At 43.8% G+C, this 22,884-nt stretch overlaps 1 protein-coding gene and 1 long non-coding RNA gene across 2 annotated transcripts in view; one reads left to right on the top strand and one right to left on the bottom strand.

The window, feature by feature from the left end:
- The window catches only part of JAK1 (Janus kinase 1), a 211,019-nt gene that overhangs the window by 7,916 nt on the left and 180,219 nt on the right, over nucleotides 1-22,884 (top strand). The gene's annotated exons all lie outside the window — the stretch shown is intronic.
- LOC116668054 lies at nucleotides 1,942-21,059 on the bottom strand. Its single transcript, XR_004325122.1, has 3 exons — nucleotides 20,979-21,059; nucleotides 18,707-18,708; nucleotides 1,942-1,952 (listed from the first exon to the last, which is right to left on the bottom strand). It is a non-coding gene; the product is annotated as an uncharacterized LOC116668054 (long non-coding RNA).

The following is a 22,884-nucleotide window of genomic DNA, read 5'->3' as shown; positions in this document are numbered from 1 at the left end:
TATTATGAGCACTTTGAGAGCAGGGACCATGTCTTATCTTCATTTCCTGAACATCCAGAAGAGGTCTTGGAACATTGATAAATACTTGTTGCATGAATGGCTGAGGTCAGGGAGAGGGAATCAGCGAATCCACGCAGGGGAGAGATGACACTGTGAAATAGAGCTGGGAGGCGTAGTTGATATATTGGTTGCTTATCATTAACATGTATACATCGTGTGTTCACCTTGCATCTTAATATAATTCAACTGGGTCTTTTACTGTTTCAGCCTCACCACTTGCTGGGCTGTGACCCTACTTTTACTTCTGCTTCCCCACATCCCGAACCAGAAGGGGACCTTTTAGTCCTTCACTTCGTGGGGCGCCTTCAGAGGGAGTCACGCAGCCGCCCGGGAAGGATGCTGCCGGCCGACATGGTGACTGACAGGCTGCCCTGGCTCAGTTATCACAGTGCTGATGCTGTCCATTCTAAAGGTACAGTACTGTGATAACTGAAGGATGGCAGCCATCTTGCCTTCCACGGAGGAGCCCCGCCGTGCCGGGAAGGAGGACGCGAGGCCCAGGCGGGAGAAGCGGTGGCGGGGACCCAGGAGCCCTCTTGCCCTGTGTCTGTGTTCTGCCTCTCCCCGAGCGCAGGGGACGTTGTTCCACCTGTCTTTGCCTTGTTCTGTGATAGGAGGGTGAAGAGGAGTTGGGTAGATGTTGGCCCTGTTGGGCTGAGCGGACGTATCATTAAGATCTTCGGAATTTTCAGGTGACTGATGCTAGATAAGTGCTAAGTGTGGATTAGTATTTCTGGAGTGGTATTCCGAGAAAGTTGGGCCACTTAGAAATGTAAAAAGCAACCCGATTAAAATAGCTTGATGCTTGTGAATTTAGATGTTCAAAATGAAATTCAGCTTAAGCAGGGAGAAAAAAGCCCTACGTGTTGAACAGTATTCATGTAATTGCACGAACAGAATTACATCTTTGTGTTTAAGGAATGGAAGGGGACATGGCATGTTTCTTTCAGTAACAAAAAATATTTAGAAACTAGTCTAACTCAAAAAATATTTGATGAATGCCCATGTTATTGCTGCTGTCACCTTTACATGAAAGTAAAATGTGTGTAAATAATTTTCCTGTTGTCAAATAATTAAGGGGGTGGGTATAGCTCTGGTAGAGTGCCTGCTTAGCATGTATGAGATCCTGGGTTCAGTTCCCAGTACCTCCATTTAAAAAAAAAATTTAGGACTATTTTGTGATGACATCTAGAACAAATCAATTTCAGGGATATGAAGCTATAAATACCAACCCACCATCAGGTGTGCGTAAAAGACTAGGAAAATTAGCAGAGTGAGCGTCTGCAGCCTGTACTGTGCAAGGTGCGTTTGGGCTTAGAGGTGGGATTATTAGAGTACCCAGGGTTTCCCACAGCCTTCCTCCCTGAAGACTCCCAAGGAAGCTGTACACGTGGACCAGCAACAGACAAGACGCAGGGTACACGACCTTATTATGTGTTAGATCATAGTCCGTTGCAAGGCTTGGATCATTTCATGTAGTTTAGGCTCTGTGCCTTAAACAGAGACCTCTTGACTTCTCCCCAGGCTCACATGTGTACCTGGGAACCTTCCCACCCTGTGGGTAGCCGACTAGTGTAGGAACCCAAAGCAGTGGGCAAGGAGAGAACAGGGCCTGTTGAGGTCGGGACCTGCCTACACAGGGCAGGGAGAGCCTGGGAAGGAGAACAATGTGTGTGACCCTTTAATGTACAGAGACATTACCCACTAATCAGCGCAGCCCAGTTAATGTCTTCAGCCAGTTTTATTGTCAGGTTTGTCACGGGGACAGAATACAGAAGAAGAAAGGGAACTGGGAGCCAAGAGGGAAGCGAAGCGTTACCTCCCGTCCAGAGAGGTTCGGTCTGCCCCTCTCTTTGCCATCATCAGACGTTGCAGGTCATCGTGCTCCTCCGCTGGTTTGCACAGTTCTCTGACCTCTCTGCCCCCTTCTCCACCCGGAGGGGGCCCTTTCCTGGAGGAACCCCTTGAGCCACACCTGCTTGGCCCTGAGTTGCTTTCGTTGTAGCATTGATCCCATTACAGCCCAGGGCCTTCACGTGTCCTCATCCACTCAGGGCTTCTCTGAACTGCAGGCTCGACTGTGGTTTTGATTAGTTATTGGGAGGGCTGGCTCTGCCCAGTTGTGGATTTTACTCCCAGTCCTGAAAGTCCTTGGAGTTTCCTGCTCCCATAAACAGAAAAGGAATTTCTGACAGAAACCCTGGAAGAACTTCTAAGAAAGGAAAGTTTGGGGATTGGTGAGTTCTCAAGTAACTTGAAACACTCCTAATTTTTAGTGTTATAGCAGGTGGAAAAAACTGCTTCAGGGAGTGATGTGTTGTGCAATCGTTGGCCTTGGTGAGTATTTCTCCACCTTCCCTGGTCTTCCTGTTTTCCCGTTACTAGTTTTATTTTATCAGGTTTTATACTTACCGGACCTTGACCCCCCAGTTCCACACCCGAGCCTGTGGGCTGCTGCAGAGCGGAGTGTTAGGTGTAGTTTGGAGTCACTCCTGCATTTCTGCAGAAAGAGCCATACTGGGTCCCATTTCCTATCAACAGGAAAGCCTGGGGCTCAGTCTGTGGCAGGAGCACTGGAAGGCTTGCCTGGGCCTGGAGATCCCTGGCACTTTGGGACAGTTCATAGAGTTAAGGTGCTCCAACAGGTTAAGTGAGAGGTGATCCAAGAGAAATCTGATGGGGTTTTTCCAGCTTTGTTTAAAACATACATACACACAGTATGCTTTTGGTTGGTGTATTCACTGTATTCTTCGGTTTAGAGATGTAAGAATGGGAAGATGAATTAAACACAGAAATACCCTATGATCCAGCGTCTCCACTTTCAGTCACATACCCAGGTGAATGGTCTCAGATACTTGTGCACCAGTGTTCACAGCAGCATCATTCAAAAGAGCCAGAAGGTAAAAGCAGCCCAAATGCCCATCGATGGTTGTATGGATAGATGAAGTGTGTATGCCTACAACGGAATATTATTCAGCATTATTCAGGAAGAAAATTCTGACACCTGCTACAACATGGATGGACTTGGACGATAGCTAAGTGAAATGAGCCAGACTCTAAAGGACAAATAGTGTATGAGTCATAGAAGATTCCTAGAGTAGTCAAATTCATAGAGTCAGAAAGAGGAAGGGTGGTTGCCCGGGGCTGGAGGAAAGGGAAATGGGAAGTTAATGGGTACAGAGTTATTGGGGAAGATGAAAAAATTCTGGAGTTGGATGGTGATGGTTATACAATGTGAATGTACTTGCTGCCACAGAACTGTACACTTAAAAATGGCTATAGTGATAAATTTTATGTCATTTTACCACCCCCCCCAAAAGAAAGCATTTCAGAGTAATAGCATTGTTGTAGCCAGCAACAGAATTGAGTTTATTGCTCTCTTCTTCAGACGGTGTTCAGTGTGAAGATAATCACTGTTTCAAATAAGTAATTAAAACGTAATTCCCGTATCTTTATGTGTTTAAAGTTCTGTAATATGTAGACTGTTAAACATTTTTCCAGGGTTTCTGACATAGCGTAGCTTTAAAGTTTTGTGAACTATGAGAAGTATATTAACAGTACTAACTCAACAAGAAGGCAGGTGATGGAGCATCTCTTTCTGGCTTTGTGCCTTTTCTGGTGAAGCTGAGTGACTTACGGAACCTTCCCATGCTCCAGATGCCTCAGTTGCCTACTCTCTGGAATCGTGGTAAAGATGGAATTTTACTTTTACATATATATAGTTTGTATCATATGAATTATATATATGTGTACACACACACACATACATATACATGACTATTTTGATGTCTAAAGCAGCATTCAAGTGTGGCGTATTATTTCTTATCCTCAAAAATGTAGAAATACAATGTCTGAAAAGAATAGCATTAGTATTTTAAAACAAAGTTTTAAAAAGCATCCTAATTAGACTTGTAACTCAAAGTATTATGAGCCTTATTATAAAGAGCATTCCCTAGCTTGCTCTCAATCACGAAAGGTTTCTTTCTGTGTTATTACATGCTGAAGTTTGAAAATGAGGAAAGTAGAAGCATAGAGATTAGGAAAAGATAGCAATAAACCTTCTCTAAAGGACTGCATGTTTCACTAGCCATGAGTAAAAAGCATTCATTTGTGGACCCTGGCTACTTGATCACAAAGCTCTCACTTGGCGTTGTGCACTGGAAATCAGATTTCTTGTAGGAACTGCCGCCCCCATCCCGTGCAGTAGTCTGCCTTGATCAAAAAGTAAGCTATCATCCCTGCCATGCCAATTTCAAATATTTTGCTGTGTCTCATACATTTTGAGCTTCCCTGAATAACCAGCCAACTATACATGTGCCATAAATTTGTCTGTACCATTATTAAGCTGATTTGTTTCTTCCAAATCAGTTGCTTTTTGAGAGAACAAGATTCTTTTTAAAAAAATTTTACTGAAGTGTAATAATTACAGTGTGTCAATTTCTGGTGTACAGCACAATGTCCCAGTTTTATGTATATGTTTTTATATTTACTTTCATTAAAGGTTATTACAATATATAGAATGTAAATCCCTGTGCTATACAGAAGTTTGTTTTTTATCTATTTTTATTTATATTAGTTAATATTTGCAAATCTCAAACTCCCAAATTTATTCCTTCCCACCCCCTTTTCCCCAGTAACCATAAGATTGTTTACTATGTCTGAGTCTGTTTCTGTTTTATAGATGAGTTCATTAGTGTCTTCCCTTTTTTTCTTTTTTTTAGATTCCACATGTGAGTGATATCATAATGTATTTTTTTTCCCTCTTTCTGGCTTACTTCATTTAGAATGACAGTCTCCAGGCCCATCCATGTTGCTGCAAATGACATTATTTTATTCTTTTTTATGGCTGAGTAGTATTCCATTGTATAAATATACGACAGCTTCCTTATCCAGTCATCTATTGATGGTTATTTAGGTTGCTTCCATGTCTTGGCTGTTGTAAATAGTGCTGCTGTGAACATTGGGGTGCATGTATCTTTTCGAATTAGAGTTCCCTCCAGATATATGCCCCAGAGTGGGATTGCTGGATCATAGGGTGAGTCTGTTTTTAGTCTTTTTTTTTTTTTTAGTTTTTTTTATTGAGTTATAGTCATTTTACAATGTTGTGTCAATTTCCAGTGTAGAGCACAATTTTTCACTTATACATGAACATACATATATTCATTGTCACATTTTTTTTACTGTGAGCTACCACAAGATCTTGTATATATTTCCCTGTGCTATACAGTATAATCTTGTTTATCTGTTCTACATACGCCTGTCAGTATCTACAGATTTTGAACTCCCAGTCTATCCCTTCCCACCCCCCAACCCCTTGGCAACCACAAGTTTATATTCTATGTCTATGAGTCTGTTTCTGTTTTGTATTTATTTATTTATTTATTTTTAGATTTCCACATATGAGCGATCTCAAGGTATTCTTCTTCCTCTTTCTGGCTTACTTCACTTAGAATCACATTCTCCAGAGACATCCATGTTGCTGCAAATGGCATTGTTGGGTTTTGTGGCTTAATAGCATTCCATTGTATAAATATACCTGTTTTTAGTCTTCTGAGGAATCTCTATACTGTTTTCCATAATGCCTGCGCCAAACTATATTCCTACCAACACTGTAGAAGAGTTCCCTTTTCTCCACACCCTCTCCAGCATTTATCATTTGTGGACTTTTTAATGATGGCCATTCTGACTGGTGTGAGGTGGAGACAGTAAGATTTTTGTGTTTTATATGCTTCGTAGAGGATTTTTTCCCCTAAAAATTGCTTCCTTTAAACTCTACACTCACAATTACAGTTTATCCTCACCATGTAGTTCGTTCTCCTCATTACCTGTTAGATTAATCTTTTACCACACAAATTCTTCATTAAGCAGAAGTAAGAGTAAGGGAGGCACCAAAAAACCACTTTTTTCCCTTCATATCCAAAATATGATTGTGCAGATTCCCATTGGAAGAGATGCCAAGTACTCGAGTGTATCTGGGACATTCTCAGCTGGAGTTCTTTATATTTAAAGAGTTTGAGAGGGTTTTGTGTTGTAATGCATGCTCCTAAGGTAATGTATGTTAAAACAATTCACCCAATTGAAATGGAGTAAAATAAGCTGATTGTATCTTGCTTTATGCATTTGCACTGTTACTGTACTTTTATTTTTCATGAGATTATGAGATGGATAGTGATGTTAAAGAGTGTTAAGACAGAGAACAGTTCCAATTTAGTGGGAAATTCATTTTCATTTTCTGCCACTATCTTTGTAAATGAAATTCTAGACATATTACCTAGACTCCCATTCCTTGTTTGTTTTTTTTGTGGGAAATGAGTATCTTTGGACCAGGAATATCTTAGGGTCCATAGGGGTAGCTACCTAGAGTACTTTGCTCTTAAAGACTTTTCAGGCTACCTCTGGGTTCCACAGAAGAGAATGTTGTAACCACCCATCCAGGTCTACCTGTGATCAGCTCTCAGTGTCTGTCATCTGCATCAGATTGAGATGCAGATACACTGCTGACCCCTTTCCAGGTGCTAAAGTATTTTCAGAGGTTTAGATCTTTTGGGAAGGCAGAAATTCTCAAAGTTACAGTGATAGACTAGATTTCTGGGAACCACGTCATTGGTAACACAGACACCCTTTCTTATGGGGAGGGTATCTTGGACTTCTAATTAAAATATCTACCAGTATAATGTATAGAATTATGTCTAGATATGTATTTTCCCCATTTTGTTATCACTCATTGATTTCTACAAAATTATTGCTAATACCACTATTCTAATACCATAAAATTTGCCACTTTTTAGTAAATGCAATTTAGGCAGTCTAGTGCAATTTATATATGTAGAATTTTGTGTAAGTAATTTGGGTCTAATAACTGGAAGAGATCTTCCTTCCTCCCTCCCTCCCTCTCTCTCTCCCTCCCTTCCTTCCTTCCTCCCTTCCTTTCTTATAGGATTATTTCCTTGTGATGAGTCAGTGTTGAGTGCCCTTGTTTGATCCTAATTCAAATCTTCAGAATGGAAGAGTTTTCCACGTTTCATAGTTTAAAAATCTGAGGAAGCTCACAGAGGGTTTTAAAGACACACTGCTAGTAAGTGGTAGAGCAAGGCTATGAATCCAGAACGGAAAAAGTATGAGAGATTAAGTAAATATAAACTAATCTCGCTTTGCTCTTGAACGTAGATTAGGAGATGAGGCCTTGCAAAGGAGTTAGACCGAGCATATGTTGGAGTGTTTTGGAACTGTCATACCACCCTCCCCCATCCACTCTGCCCACCTTCTGTTGCCTTCTTGGCTGTACACCTGTAATTACCTTCATAAAATGAAAATTTGGTCATGGCATGATTTTGTTTTAAAACCCTCTGAGGGCTTCCTTTACTCTTGGGATCAAGATTACTGTCTTTAACTTGCCCCTTGAGATCCTGGGCAGTCTGGTTCCCCCTCCCTCTCTGGTCCCATGGCTTGTGCCCCGTTGACTCGCCCTCCTTTGTCCAGGGAATCAAGCTTCTTTCCACCTCAGGTGCATTTCCACCTGCCTGGGACACCTGTACCACTCACTTCACCAGGCTATCCCTTATCCTTCAGTCTCTGGTTAAATATTAATTCCTCAGAGACCCCTTTCCTGACACTCCCAGCTGTGTCCAGCCCCGTGACACTGTGCTTTTCTGTCAAGGTACTCATCACAGTTGAACTACGTAGATGTACGTGTTTGGGGGGTATGGTGTGTGTGTAATGTCTTGTTAGGTTGTTGAGTTCTCTGAGGGCAGGGACCGTGGCCCTATCCATTGCTGTGTTCATGGTGCCTGGCATGGAGCCTGGTATGTGGCTAACAGTGGAAATCTAATGTGTGAGATGCTGGCTGGAGTCTTTCCTGTTTTCTAAAAATGGACGAGAAGAGTCCACAGCTAAAAAGGTGTTTAAAATCCCCACTTTTCTCTGATCAGAGAGCTGCAGCTCCGTGGCCAGCATCTTCCTGCAAAGCTTTTTCAAGAGGTGCCTTTTCAGCAGAATCAGCTCCCAGGTTGCCCTTATCGCTTACGGCCTTCCATAGGAAAGACAGCCAGGACAAGGAGAGAACCTCCGCTTGGAGATATCTTTTGTTGGGAAATCGGTGAGCTGTTAGCTGTCCCAGAAAGAGCTCCCCACACCCAGTCTCTGCTGAGCTAAGAGAAGGAGTGGGACGGTGGAAAGGAGAGATGCCAAATTTGGTGGGACAAGGATGTGGTTTCTTGGACTCCGTGGTCAGTGGAAGTGAATCCGTAGAAGGTGGCTTGGGACTAAAGCCTTCTGCCTAGTGCCCCACTGGAGAGCAGCCCCCACAACCCAAGAGTGGACCCCAGGAATGAGCCAGGATATGGGGAGTATCCCAAAGGATGAGCCTCTGGCCAGTCAGAAAACTCACCCCACCAAGGTGGGGTGGTTGATGTGGGAGCCCTCTTTCCAGCTTCTGGAGAGGTGAGCCCCATTTCATGCAGAGCTTTTTTTGAAAGATGTCATTTCAGCAGAACCAACTCTCAGATTTACTGTGGATGGTCATGAAAGGAACCAACCAAGAGAGTAAGCTCAGGGAGAAGGGGAGGGAGGGGGCTGAGAGAGAGACCACTCGACTCCTCCACCCCGGCCCTTGGAGCCTCCAGCCTTGTCTCAGCTGAGACTTTGTTTTGAACATGGGATTAAAAATTCTCATCAAAATTAAAGGCTTAGCAACTCAACTTGGCAAGAGGTCAGGTTGAGGCCCTTATTACTCAAGAGAGAAGGGTAGAAGTTACTGGACATAAGATAGTTTCATGTTTTATTCTTCGCTGAGTTGAAAATCAGAAGTTCAAGTTACTCATTTAAAGGATGGAAGGGCTGTAAAATAATCCCTCAGGTCAAAGGTGGCTTGTCAGTGTTCTCTGCCCTAGAGAGTCCCCTCACCTGCTGTTTCTTACACGTGAAGGTGTGGAAATGCCAGTTCAGTCCTAATATTTCCAGCAGCCTGTTCACTCCCACTGCTGTCCTCTCTCCCTTCTCCAGAAAGCAGAAGGCAACTCAGTGAGAAAGCAGAATCCAGGAAGGGCATTTCCCCTGTCCGGACCCCTGGCACATTTGCCTGCGGGCACCGTGCATGAGGATGGATGGGAGTTACCCAGTGTTACCTGCGGGTCACCACCCAGTGGTGTGTCCCACATCTTTGACCGTCCTTCTTTGTACCAAAAGATTCACTAAGAATATCCCAGTTTAGAACCAGGTGGCTTAAAAAAGCAAAAATGAAAACTTGTAGCTGGACCTGCCTTTAAAAATGTCAGGCCTGTCTTAGAAGTGAGGTTTGTAGACGACTGGTGTGTAACGACTTCCTGGTCGTTCGCCGGATCAGTGAGCTGTGGAGGATGGGAACCCAAGAGCTCATTTGCTCCAGCAGTTTTCACACTGTGGGTTTGAAATCAATTATATGTGCCTTGACCAGCATTAAAAAAATAAATAAAACAAGATAGAAAATATGAGAGTACATAGCCCGTGGTGAGGTCATATTACTTCATGAAACTTTGCAGTTGCTTGCTTGAGTGTGTGTGTAGGAGTTTGTGTACTGGGACACAAATTTTTTTCTTTTTTCACTCTGGCTTTCAGTTAAGCCCATAAATTATTGATCTAGATGTTAGATTCTCAGTCATCTCACTATGTATTGCAAATTTGGGGAACTAAAGCCCAGAACGGTGAAGACACTTGTCCAATGGCAGCAGGAAGGGAGTAGGAACTCAGACTTGCATCTCAGTCTCAAGGTTAGTGTTTCTCCTTCTCACCAGCCTGCAGAGAGTAGCAATAGTGACAGCTAACATTTAGTGAGTGACTACTGTGTGCCAACCTCTGCGTTAAATATATCATCTTATTTCGTGAGGAAAGGGGTCATTTGGCTTTGTGTTTTGTTTCAAGTAAATGTTCATGGCTAAATAGTGGCTTAGGGCTGTTGCCCGTGGCTGGATTAGATACAGAAGTTGTGAGTAAACATTTAAAAGTTTTATAGCAATTTGATAGTAATTTCATGTCTGTTGAATCCAGTAATAGAAACATTGGCTTGCATTTTATGTCTTTAATAAAAATTTTTCTAGCAATTGATTTTCATTGTGTTTGATTAAAGTATCAGTCCATGATGGATTGGAAATAAGAACAAACTGGTTCTTCACCACAGGCAACTTGAGAAGCACTGACTTAGACCCGGCAAGGCCAACACCTTTGTCCCTTGGGGCCTCTGTGGTCCTTTTGAAGTGCCAGGTGGTCACAGCTACCCTTGGAAGGGGCAGACTGCTAGATGCAAGCCCTCTAACGTCAGAGCAGGAGCGAGTAGGGGACTCCCAGTTCTAGAAATAGCTCCCCTTGGGGATTTGAGTGGAAGAGGCACCAATGCCAATAAATACCCCAAAGCTTTCATTTCCTTCAGAACTTGTGGAAGTGGATCTGATGGGGATGTAATTTCTGCTGTCTCCTCTGGGAAAGCAGAAAGAGCTCCTTCCTCCTAAAGCTGTCCCCAGGAGACGAAGTCCAACACAGAACAAATTAAATTCTCAAATCCCAGGCTCTTCAGTCAGAGTGGCAAGAGCAGAGGGACGATGCTGCAGAGTTCTCCGGGAGAACAGGGCTGATTAAAGGGAGCCTGTGGGTCTCCTCGACTTGCAGGCTCTGTGGAGGGAAGCACACTTCATAAATCCTGCTGGACTGCTTTCTGGCTAAATCCTTGTATTTGTACGAAGAACTGTTTTTAGTGAATCAGTGTGTCTTTGTTAGCATCTTCTGGAATTCTGCAGACTGCAGCCAAGGAGTTAGCAAGGTTGAGCTCTGGACTGAACATTTAATCAGTTGAACGCTTCCTTATGTTTTCCTGGTTTGTTCTCATAACAAGTGACCTTAGTCCAACTCCTGGCAACACATGATTGTGGAATGTTCCCTTCTGAGGAATTCTGCCTTGTTTTTTCATTCTGAACACACTGAAACCTTTGAAAATTCAGATGAGTTTGTTTGGACAGTGATGATAATGTGAGCTAACTGTACCTGCTGTCTGCCCATGCATATTACACCTTAGATATGTATTTATTTAGCATTTACATACTAAGTGTCGCAATGGTCCTGGTCAAATAGGCGGAAAAAACTAAGGCTTAGAAAAATGATGTCACTTACCTGATGTAGCTCAGTTCAAGCCTCAGCTGCTACATTCCCATGTTTCCTATAGGTTCTTACCTGCGTCCTTGCGTGAGACATTGCCAGAACCCCAAAGGCACGACGTTTTCATTGATTCTTTTCTTCTACCTGAAAACAGTATCATCGGGACCCGCTTCCTTTTGGGTTTGATTTTGAATACATACCACCTATGCAGTAATTCAGGAGTGGAATGATGCATTTAACTCTAGGTCCCGCAGACACAGAAGTCCCCAGGATAATAATAGCTAACGTTGATTGAAGACTTTCTCCATAACCTGTCCATGGAGTCATTTCTACCTGCATTATCTTACTTAGTCCTTCCATGGAAACCGCCTCCTCCTCCCTGTCCCTGTCCCTGTCCCCGCTTTGTTTTCTCATAGCACTTTTACATGGTGTGTTCACACTGGCCTGCTTCAGTTTACTTAACTGTATTTATTGCTACCTCTCCCCACTAGGATGTAAGCTCCATGAGGCTGGATGTCTTTTTAGCTCAATAGTATCAGTCCCCAGCAGGTAGAACCAGGCCTGGCACATAATTGGTTGCTCACTTATTTGTTGAATGAATGAATGAACAGTTCTTATAGGTAAATATCACTATCATCCCCTTTTTACATATAAGGACCCTGAAGTTTGCGGTATAAAATAATGTGCTCACATTAGAAGCAGTTACTCTTCTATTTCAAAATCAGCTTTTTTCTTTTTTAACTTTTTCTCTTTTTTGTTTTTGAGGGGGGTGGTAATTAAGTTTACTTATTTTTTAAATGGAGGTACTGGGGAATGAACCCAGGACCTCATGTGTGCTAAGCACACACTCAACCACTGAGCTATCCTCTCTCCTTCAAAATCAGTTTGTAGATGTTGGTGGTAAGAACTTCTTTTCTCTGCTACGTTGTTGGAATAAAAATTTTGCCACAGTCAGAAAAAAGGTTGGTTTGGCAGTTTGAGTAGCCTCCTTAGCGTAGATAAGCGGTATGGAATTGTTAAATACATCGGGCGTTTCATCTACAGTAGTAACTGTAGCCAGTAAAAGGTAATTAAGGTACCTGTTTCTTCTATCTAGTTGTGGTGCCCCCAAATTTGATAACACACAATAAAGGGCAAGCTTTACATAAATGACTTGCTAACACAAGACGGCTTCTGTTGAAGCACCAGTGGGCCTCTCATGAGATAGAATTTCAAAGTTGTGAAGGGCCTGGGAGATGTCCAGGCCAGCCTCGCCACCTCTCCCCACAAGGGCCAGACCGTGGGCTCAGGTGGTCCTTCATGGGACAGCCTGGTCCACTGATGGACAGATGCACTGTCGTCGGATGGCTGCGCTGTCAGGAAATTCTCTCCACTGAGCTGAAAGGTATCTCCAGGTAACTTGTAGAAGCTGGTCTGCATTCTGCTCTCCAGGGAATTACAGAATAAATGAAATCTTCCTTTCACATATTAGCCCTAAAGATACTGGTTTATTTTGTACTCCTTTTGGCTGTCTCGTCCCAGTGCCTCAGACATTCCTCACAGCATCTTTCCAGCCGTTTCCCCATCCTGCTTGCGCTCTCTGGCACGCTCTGCAGCTTGTTCACATCCAATTTGCTGTGTCCTCCCGGACTCCAGGTGGGGTATTGGGATGACATCCATTGTTTCTGGCAGCCACACCACCCGGTTGACTCATCCACACCCCCGAAGCCCTTGTGTGTGAACTATTGTCGAACTCCAGTGGGAAGAAAGTACTGCACAGATGGAAGCAAGGATGACTGAGGGCTATGAAAAGTAACAGTGGTGCCCGTGGACACTCTGTCCTCCATTTCTCCAGGCACTCCTGCCACACCCAAGATAGTTAGAATAAGAACAACTTTTTATTGCATCTGGACTGTGTGTAGGACGCTGTCCTAGCCACTTTTACATACACTACCTGTTTAACTTTCTAAAAAACCACATTCATAGGTATTATGGAACTCTGTGTTACACTGGAGGAAACAGAGATTAGGAGAGATTAACTAACATGCTTAAGATCACATAGCTTGTAATTAGTGGAGCACAGATATGAATCTATCTGACTCCAAATCCCAGGGTTGACAAGATGCCTTTCCAGGAGCCACAAAGAGAACAGGCTCAGCTATCCAAGGCTCCTGTTTTCATTCTCTCAGAAAAACAGGCGCAGGACAGTACTTTACAGTTGCGATATCTTCTTCCTATCCTTTGAAGAAAGAAAGGATCCACATGACTGTGTTCTTGCTCTTACCAGCTGTTCCATATCTGTGTATCTCGTTCAGTCCTCAGGACATTCTGTGAGGAGAGCACTGATGTCATTACCATTTGACAGGTGAGGAAATCATGACTCAAGGAAGGTGAAGTCGGTTACTTACTCAGCTACCTGAGCCCGGAGCCGACATGCTTTTTGCCACACTGTGTCTCTCTCTTCTTAGGGAAGGTTTTCTACTCAACCCTAAGTGCCTCCCTCCGAGAGGGTCTCTGACCAGACTTAAACACCGTGACAGTCTTCCCCTCTCCTGTCCAGCATTTCCAGACTTACTGACCTACCAAATTACATGAGTGGAAATGGAGGAAGATGCACTCACCAAATTAGATGAGCATTTACTCATTATTAAAGGCTTCCTGTGTGCATAGCTTTGGGCCAAGGATCAGCTGTGGAAGCAGAGTAAGGAGCCAGATGACTTGTTCGAGCTCAGGCCAGCTGGGCCCATGATGCTTCCTTCTCCCATTGTACGAGCCCCCACAGAAATTCACGGTGAGTGCAGCGGCTGCTGCCAGGACCCGATCATTTAGTAATGTTCAATTGAGGGCCATGGACCCACAAGCCTTCAGACTGAATTAGCTTACTTGCCAAATCATAGGTCCAGAAATTTAGGGACCACGAGTAAGAATCTTGTCAAATCACATTACTCATCTTTGTATTTGCCTAGAATGTAAGTGTTCACAAAATACTTGTTACTTACATAATTCCATTTGTTCCTCCCACCAACCTGGTAACGTAGGCTGGACAAGGGTTCCTTACCCTGTTTTGCAAATGGGGAATCAGAAACTCAGACTCAGAGACTGGCTGAGAGCCTCATGGTCTCTAGGGCAGGGCTCAGACACTGCATTCAAGCTGTGACTCCTGGCCTTGCGCTCTGTTGGCCCTTCTTCCTTCACTTCTCTCTTGCACTGTCCGCGAAACTTCTCGTGCCCCTTTGCCCTTGCCATTGGCCCATTGACTACCAGCAGTCACCAGCTCAGAAGGAACTGCGCTAGACCAAGCTGGACCTGCTCTTTTCTCAGGCTTCACTTCCTGAGCCATCTAGTCACCCTGACTTTCCATAAAACAGTTGCGATGGTTTGCAGGTTGTCATCAATTTTCACCGTCACTTGAAAGTCCAGTTGACTGCAGCACCAAGCTGCCGTAAATGCTCTTTTTCCCCAGGCAGGTACCTGTGTATTAATCTTCATGTCACACTACCCATTTGAAAAACTTAACAACCTCACTTGATTTCTCTAGGGTGGACAGTAAGCTGAGGAATGTCTCAGGAAGCCAAGGCTTTCTGTGTATTGGCTCAGTGGAGATCATTTGACCTAAAGCTCCCTCTTACCTCAGCCAGTGGGCAGGAGCAGCGACCTCAGGCCACCCAGCTCAGAGTCAAAGCCTGCTGGCCACCACCCCACCCTGTCCTAGCTCTAATCTAGCCTCCCTTCTAAAATGTTGTCATTGCAAGTATGTCCTATGTGTAGAATCTTAACTGTATATACCTTTTGGAATTGGCTTTTTCATCTCAGCAGAGTTTCCTGGACATTCATCCAAGTCATGATATCGATTTTTGTTTATTATCTAATGTCCATGCATTAATTTTTTTTAATTTAGGTTTAAATTTTTTTTTAATTTCACTTAGATTTTTGATGGTGGGGGAGCGGTTTGTTTGTTTTTTTAATTAACTAAAGTCTATAGCTAGAGTTACAGAAGCTCGCTCTGCTGCTTCCTAGCCAGGAGACCTTGTAGATTGATAGATCTTTCTGAGACTCCATGTCCTCATTTTTAGAATAAGCATCACAATTAGAACTTAATACTAGTTTAACTTTTTAAAAAAGAATTTTCTATTTATTTTAATGGTGGTGTGGGGATTGAACCCAGGACCTTGTGCATGCTAAGCATGTGTGCTCAACCACTGAGCTGTTACCCATCCCCCTGACTTTTTAAAGTTTCAAGGAGGAAAAGCATTCATATTCTCCTCATTAACGGAGGCTTACCATAAAGATGCGAGACAGTGTCTTCTTTAGCCGCAAGGAGCCTCCTGGTCCCAGCACTTCAAGGATTTGGATAAACAGCAGGCCTTTTGTATTGTTTAGAGGAGCAGGACCACCTTTTCTTCGTGACCCCCTCTTGTCATTTCGTATTACCCAGGAGAAAAGACCTGATTGGGTTGGTTGGCTGTTTCCAATATAGAGAAACTGTAATGGGCCCACACCAAACCCCTTGAAGGTGTCCTCTCTTGAAGCCCTCTTATGAACACGCTGGGGGAATCTATCAGCGTCTCTGGCCATCTGTCAGAACCAAGCAAAGATGCCTTGGGAGGTGATGCCTGTGTCACTGGTGGTATTCAGGCTGAGGCTGATGGTCACATTTCAGGTGTGGGACCAAGCAGACTGCAGCTGATCCCTGCTTTAGTCCTTTGTAGATAAAGAGCAGAATGTGTTTTATTCAACAGAGTAAAACATGAAAAGTACCCTCTCAGTCAGCGTGCTCAGGAGGAACTGGATTTGAAAGATCCTTAAGGCTTAACGGACCCCCATTGAGGACAGTGTTTCACAAGGTTTATAAGGAGCAAAATTCAATGGCCAAGAACACCTTTGGCCAGCTATAAAGCCCTGTACGAACACTAGTGATTTCACAACGTCAGCTGATTTAACATGCATTCAGTCTCATCTAAGTAGCATTTTGGATATGTGCCGCTAGAAAGGAAATTTCCGTGTGTGTGTGTGTGTGTGTGTGTGTGTGTGTGTTTTAAATAAGAGACTTCAGAAAATGCAAATACACACACGCATTTGCTTGTGTTTCTTAAAGGAGACAGTAGAGTTCAGTATAGAGCTGGAAACAAGGCCAGCTGGTTCCTGTGAAATGTCTGTGGGCAGAAGGGCACCAACTCAGATGACGGCTTCCGGGTTTCTTGTGATGACAGTTACAGAATGGCCATCAGGGAGGAACAAAGCTTGGTCATCAGACAGATCCAGGGTCCTCGGCTGTGGTGCAGTTTCTGAAACAAACATAAATCATCGAAAGCTTACAGGTTCCAGCTCCTTCCTCAGACTCCATGTTTGAGATGCTTAGAGGAACTAAACCACATCTCTGTATATCTAGTCCAACAATTTGTTCCCCTCTCAGCTTTCAGGCTGAGCCTGGGGAAATGAGAGGATCACTCCCTCCCCCTTGAACACTGTAAATAGCTTGTTCCCCTTGGCGGGGGTCCTCCTCACCTTGGTAACGAGTAATTCCTGCCGACTGCCGCGGACCCCAGGCAGGAGCAGGGCCTGCAGGAGCACAGAGGGAGATCTGTGTTCTCCTGGGCTGCTCGGCCTCTGAGCAACCCAGCCCTGCTCGGAATCACTGGGCCTTGACCCTTTAGTGACACCCAAGACCAGATCACAGATCCTCATTTTTCAGGATGAATCCTACAGTTTTGATTTTGTGGTTCTTGAGAAGAATAGGAGGGCTAAGAAAAATCTTTGCGTATCCCTCCCCGCCCCAAACCCCAAGTCCCAAGTGCCCCTCCGCTAACTCCCTCTGCTCCCTTTTATCCCAGCAATTGCCGTATATTCTTGTCCTTCATGATTTTTCTGTCAGCTTCTCTAAAATGTGAGCTCCTTCCGGGCAAGGATGATGTCTTTTTCTCTGGGTCTCCCCTGCCCCTAGCAAAGTGCCTGGCATATGATAGGTGCTCTGTAAATGTTTATGAGCTGAACACAGAAGAACCAGAATGCAGCCACAGGAGGTTGAGCAGGCTCCAGAGGGTGGGGAAGGCCCTGGAATCCAGGTCCCCTGAGGACAGGGTTGTGTGTGTGGTGTGCTGGGAGACTGGTGGACAGAATAACAGACCCCCCAAAGATGTCCCTGCCTTAATTCCCAGAACCCTTGAATCTGTTATGTTATGTGGCAAGGGAGACTTACAATTGCAGGTGGGATTCAGGTGACTGATCTGCTGACCTTAGCATCAGGAGATTATGGTGGATGAGCCGGGCGGTCAGTGTCATCACAGGCTTCTTATAAGAGGGAGGCAGAAGGGGCAGTCACAGCAGGAGATGTGAGGACAGAAGCAGAGATGGGAGTGAAATGGCCGCAAGCCAGGGAGCACAGGCAGCCTCTAGACAACGGGAAAACAATGGCCAGGGTCTCCTGCGGAGCCTCCAGGAGAAACACATCTCTGCCGCCACCTTCCTCTTAGCCCTGTGAGGCCCATTTCAGACTTCTGGCCTCCAGAGCTATCGGATAATACATTTGAATCGTTTTAAGCCCGCTAAATTTATGGTACTTTGTGACAGCAGTAGGGACCTAAGAATGAGGCTGAGCTTGGTGGAAACAACCAAACAGAGGGCGTGAGCCCAGGAAAGGAGATGCCACGTGGGAACAGCTCAGTCAGCATCACGAGACCTCAGCAGAGTCACCTCCGATGAAGATTCACTGACAGTATGACCAGAATTGGTCAATAGCCCAATATGTGCTGCTTCTAGCCCCCCAGGGACGGAGTGCCTCTAGTAACTGGGGAGAAGCCTTAGTAGAGCATACCGTACCAGCGTGCGAAGACCTGGCTTTGAGTTCTCTGCCGCCTGTGGCCTCAGCAAGTCATGTAACCTCTCCAAGTCGTCGTTTTCTGATCTGCAAACTGGGGATAAATCTGTCTCCTAAATGGAAGGGCTGTTGTGAGGATTACATAAGAACACATGTAGTGTGCTTAACATAATGCCCACCACATAGTACACAGTTATTACTTTCTGTTACTACAGATACGCACGCGATCTTGTTTGTAACAACAGTGTTTGAGGTGCCCCTGTACTCCTCACTGACTAGGTCATAGGTGGAGTCTGTGGTGAGTTCGGGGAATGAAAGTCAGAGGAGAGCAACCAGGATGGTGAAAAGACCCCAAGTCGGGTCCTCTAAAAAGAAGGGCCAGGTGAGTGGGGAGGGTTGACATGAAGCTGCTTGAGGTTACGTGACTTGTGGGATCTGATGGAAAATGAAAGAGTGGGTTCCCTTGTTCAAAACAATTATGAAGAATTTCAAGATGATAACAACAGAGCATTAAACAAGTGTGGGGCCCTTCTGAGCATGGGGCCCTGCTGCACAGTTCGCACCCCCATGAAGTCCCTGCGTGTCATTGTGTAAAAGTGAGAGCCTCACTCTGTGAGGCAGTGCTGACGGCAGCAGCAAGAAGGTGAACAAGTTCAGGGCCTTGAAAGATGATGCCAGTGGGGACCGTGATCAGAATGAAGAAAAGAGTGCAGAGAAAGATGGTGAGAAGGAAACATCTGAATGGGACGAGAGTCAGAGCGGTAGCAAGAGGAAGGCTGTTGTCCCTGGACCAGAGAGCATCCCCTGCAGTACAACTACACTTTCTGGTACTCGGGAAAATCTGGGGCCATTGCACCCACTCAGAGAGCTTTGAAGAAGATCAAACAGATTAGTATCTTTGCCTGCTTGGAGCAGTCCGCAGTTTTACAGCTCCCTGGAATCTGACAGGCTACAGTGATGTCTGTCTCTTCAAAGAAGGAATTAATCTTATCTGGGAAGATAATGCAAATAAAAATGGTGGCAAGTGAATTATTTTGCTGTGGAAGGGTTTGACATCCTGTTGCTGGGAGAATCTCATCCTGGCCGTGCTGGGGAACAGTTCACGGTTGGGGAGGAGATCTGTGGGCCTGTGGTTTCAAGAGGTCATTGTTTCAATATAAAACAAGACTGGTAGTGAGCAATCTAGTAACCACAGCCTGAATCTGGACATGTGTGTGTTTGTCCAAAATGAATGGAAGATCTCGAGACAGTCCTTCCATCTGCTCCTGAAGGGACATCCCTGAGTCTCATGCCCCCTGCCCCTTTGCACTCATTCCTGGAGGCTGACGTTGGCTAGACCCCCTCCAGCATGGTTGACTTAATAAAGCAGAAAAATGGAAACTGTGACTTTGTAATAGACCCACTTCATTTTTTAATGGAGTTCTGTAGAGGGGAGTTCAGCCTTTTGTCTTGCTCTGTGCCGTCCAGATGCCTCTCGGGCGTTCTGTTGTGTTTTTGTCACGCATGCAAAAGACCTCGTGACCACACGAACGAGCCAGAGCTGCCACCTAAGAGCTGTCGGTACTGCTAATGTCTGTGCGTCCAGGAAGAGCTTTCTGTCGGAGAGTCCCGGGATAGCTGTAAGTGCTCTCTTCTAGCTCTGCTGTGAAATTATTGGGACATTATGTGAATTTCTGCCCCCTCATCCCCCAAGCCCACCACTTTCTAAAAACGTGGTACTGATTTTGTATTGTCTCTGCTTCTGCCCACCCTTCCTTCCCCCATGGCGGTCTTTCCTTGGAGGCACAGCTGCACGCAGCAGCCCATCCATTGGGCCACGCTGGCTTCACTGAGGCGACTTAGCAGGGTTGATGCCTAGGTCAGTTAAACAGATTAGGAGCTAGATTATTATAATGTATGTTTATCTTTTTTAATGAAGTATAGTCAGTCACAACGTGTTGATTTCTGGTGTAGAGCATAATGTCCCAGTCATGCATATATACACATATATTTGTTTTCATTATAATGTATGTTTCAAGTATAGGAGTTGGAGCTAAAGACAATGACTGAAATCATTTTCCCAGATGAGCAGGGCCTGTACGTCAAGCCTGTTTCTGTGGATTCTTGTGTGCCCCTCTTTGAGGAACTTGAACTAAGGGGAAGAAACTGCAGAGGTAACATAAGGAAGAACTTTGTAAGAAGCCAGCCAGAGGAGAAACTTTGGCACTTCTGTCCCCAGAGGTGGGCAGCCACTATGCTGGAAGGCAGAGAACTCTTCATTGCTAAGGGTGTTCAGAATCTGAAGAAATTATGCTAAATGACTGCTAACATTAATTTCCAGTTCTGAGACTGGATAATTCTATCAAATGTTTTAAGAAAGGGGATTTTAAGAGCCCTCAAGCTTTTCTCAAAAATTTAATGTGATTTTTGAACAATATAGAACAACACACATGCTCTTTCCCGCACTTATAGTTTTTGATGTATTTTCCCTATCGTAATTATTCCACTTACATACAGTTTTTCTGTTTATGCATTTTCATGATTACATAGTATTCCACTAAATGTACATAGTATCGTTTATTATTCCCTAGTTATTGGGTGGTTCTGTTCTTTCCGATGTTTGATTATTATAAAAAGCAATGCTCTAGATATTTTTGCATACACAGCTTCTCTTCCCTCTTGAAATACTTCATTAGAATAATTAGAGCTCATTAGGTTGCAGATTACACAGCTTGTCGGAAGAGCCTAGGCAAAAGAGGTTTGTTGGTAAGTATGTAGGACAATCACAAAGATACAAAGTGCGAGACACACAGAGGAGCTGGAAAGAAGTCCAGCACACTCCATCTTCCCTCCCCTCCCTAGTCTCGATTTCTTTAGACTGCCTTCTTCGCCTGCTCCTGGTTTCCTGTTGCTTATAACTCTGGCGCTCATGAGCCTTTGACTTGCCTTGGAGCCAGGAACCTCTTGTTTTTATCAAAAGAGTCCAGCGCCAACCACTACGTGATCAGAATTTCAGTATCTCTCATACCAGATACCTGAGCAAGAGTCTGAAAAGCCAAGCTCCTTGGACTTTGTGACTTGAGCTCTCCTCTGATTGGTGGAGGGGGAGGGGATTGATAGTAGGGCCAGGGCTCTGGAATCTGTCCAGATTCATGGCTACCACTTACTAGCCATGTCACCTTTGTTAGTTACTTAGCTTTCTTGTGTCACTCTTTCCTCATCTATAAGATGAGGATAACACTGGCACCTACTACATGACATTATTGTGAGGATGACGTCAAATAACCTGTGTCAAGGATTATAAGAAAGACACGTGAGTCCTCAGTACGTGTTAGCTCTTAGTTTTACAAAGCATTTTGTTTTGTGGAAAAATAGACATAGCACAAAATTTACCATTTTAACCATTTTTAACTGTACAGTTCAATTCAGTGGCATTAAGTACATACACATCTTGTACAACCATTACCACTCTCCACCCCTGGAACTTTTTCATCATTCTAAACTGTATCTCTTGTTTTTGAAGTATCATCATTATGCTTGTTTCAGCTATGACTGCTTGGGACTACCCTTTGGAAAGGTGTGAAGAGGACACTCCCCAAAGAATGGAACATAGTGGGGAGGCACTCTGAGTGTCTACTGAAAATACCACACTTGTACAGTTCTTTAAGCCTTACAGAGCACTTGTACATATTTTTTAATGCAATCCTCCCAAGGAAGGACTTCTTTTTTTTTTTTTTTTTTTGATTAGTGGAGAGTCTGGTTTTTTTAAAGTGTATTTTTTTTTTTGACAAATGGAGAGTCTGATTTTATTATATATATGTATACATACATACATATATATATATATATTTTTTAAAGAAGGACTTCTTGAAATAGAAAGGGCTTATAATCCTTATTTTACAAGAGACACAACTGAGGTTCAGGAAATCTGAGTTGCCCAACATCTCCCATCTTCTTACTTGCAATGTCAGGACTGAAGGTCAGGTCTCCTCACTCCAAATTTGTGCCTTTTCCATGACATCTCAGAGATGGGATTACTCAGCCGAGCTTTATACCCATTTGTTTATAGTTCCTATTACATATTCTATTTCAAGTTACGAGAAGGAAGGGAAAAATTTCAGATTGGAACTTGTGAGTGGCTTCTTTCTGGGAAGTGCAGGCCTACAAGAAGTCTGGTTTAGTTTAGCAGTTTCCATCCTAACATATAGGAAAAATAAGAATAATTTAACTTTATTGTAAAATGTGATGATTCTGTGAAAACCAAAGAGTGGAGGGATTGGTTAGTAGATGTCTTAACTTTTACCTTGAGAAAATTCTGAAGTATTTGCTGGAAACAAATGGCATTACTGAGTGAATCTTTTCAATGAGGTAGAGAAAGACACACCATTAGAATCGAAATGGGTGAGTGTCTGCTGGTGTCTTCTGGTTTTTACAGAGAAACATATTTTGTTTGATTGGCTTGATTGATTTTTTCTAGTGAAAACCACCTTTGCCAAGTACAAAACCACAGGAAGAAAGCTTCTGTGGCTCCATAGTGCCTTTCTAACAACTAGATTACTGTTTGCTGTTAGTCTTTCCATTAAAATAATGGCCACTCTTTTGGGTTAGATACTTGCCTTCTATTTGGCACACAGACTCGTTTCCTTGTCACTTGTTCTAAAGGAAAATCCCTCAGGATAACTGAACCTTAGTGTGATGAGCTTTTATTATGTCTGCTCTGATCATTCTTATATTAAACTTACGGATTCTCCTGTGCCCTTTCATATTAAGTAAGTCACTTATCTTCTCTTTGGCTTTCAGCCTGATCCCACCCCATCTGTGTCACCCTGTTATCACCCTATCTATACTGCTCTGTTTTCCTCAACTCAGCGATACCAGTAATATTGCTTTCCTTGTAACTTTCAAATAATGTTATATTCAGCCAATGCCTATGT

Source organism: Camelus ferus, chromosome 13 (assembly GCF_009834535.1).
Source record: "Camelus ferus isolate YT-003-E chromosome 13, BCGSAC_Cfer_1.0, whole genome shotgun sequence".
Classification (NCBI taxonomy): Eukaryota; Metazoa; Chordata; class Mammalia; order Artiodactyla; family Camelidae; genus Camelus; species Camelus ferus.
This window is presented reverse-complemented; position numbering and strand designations above follow the sequence as displayed.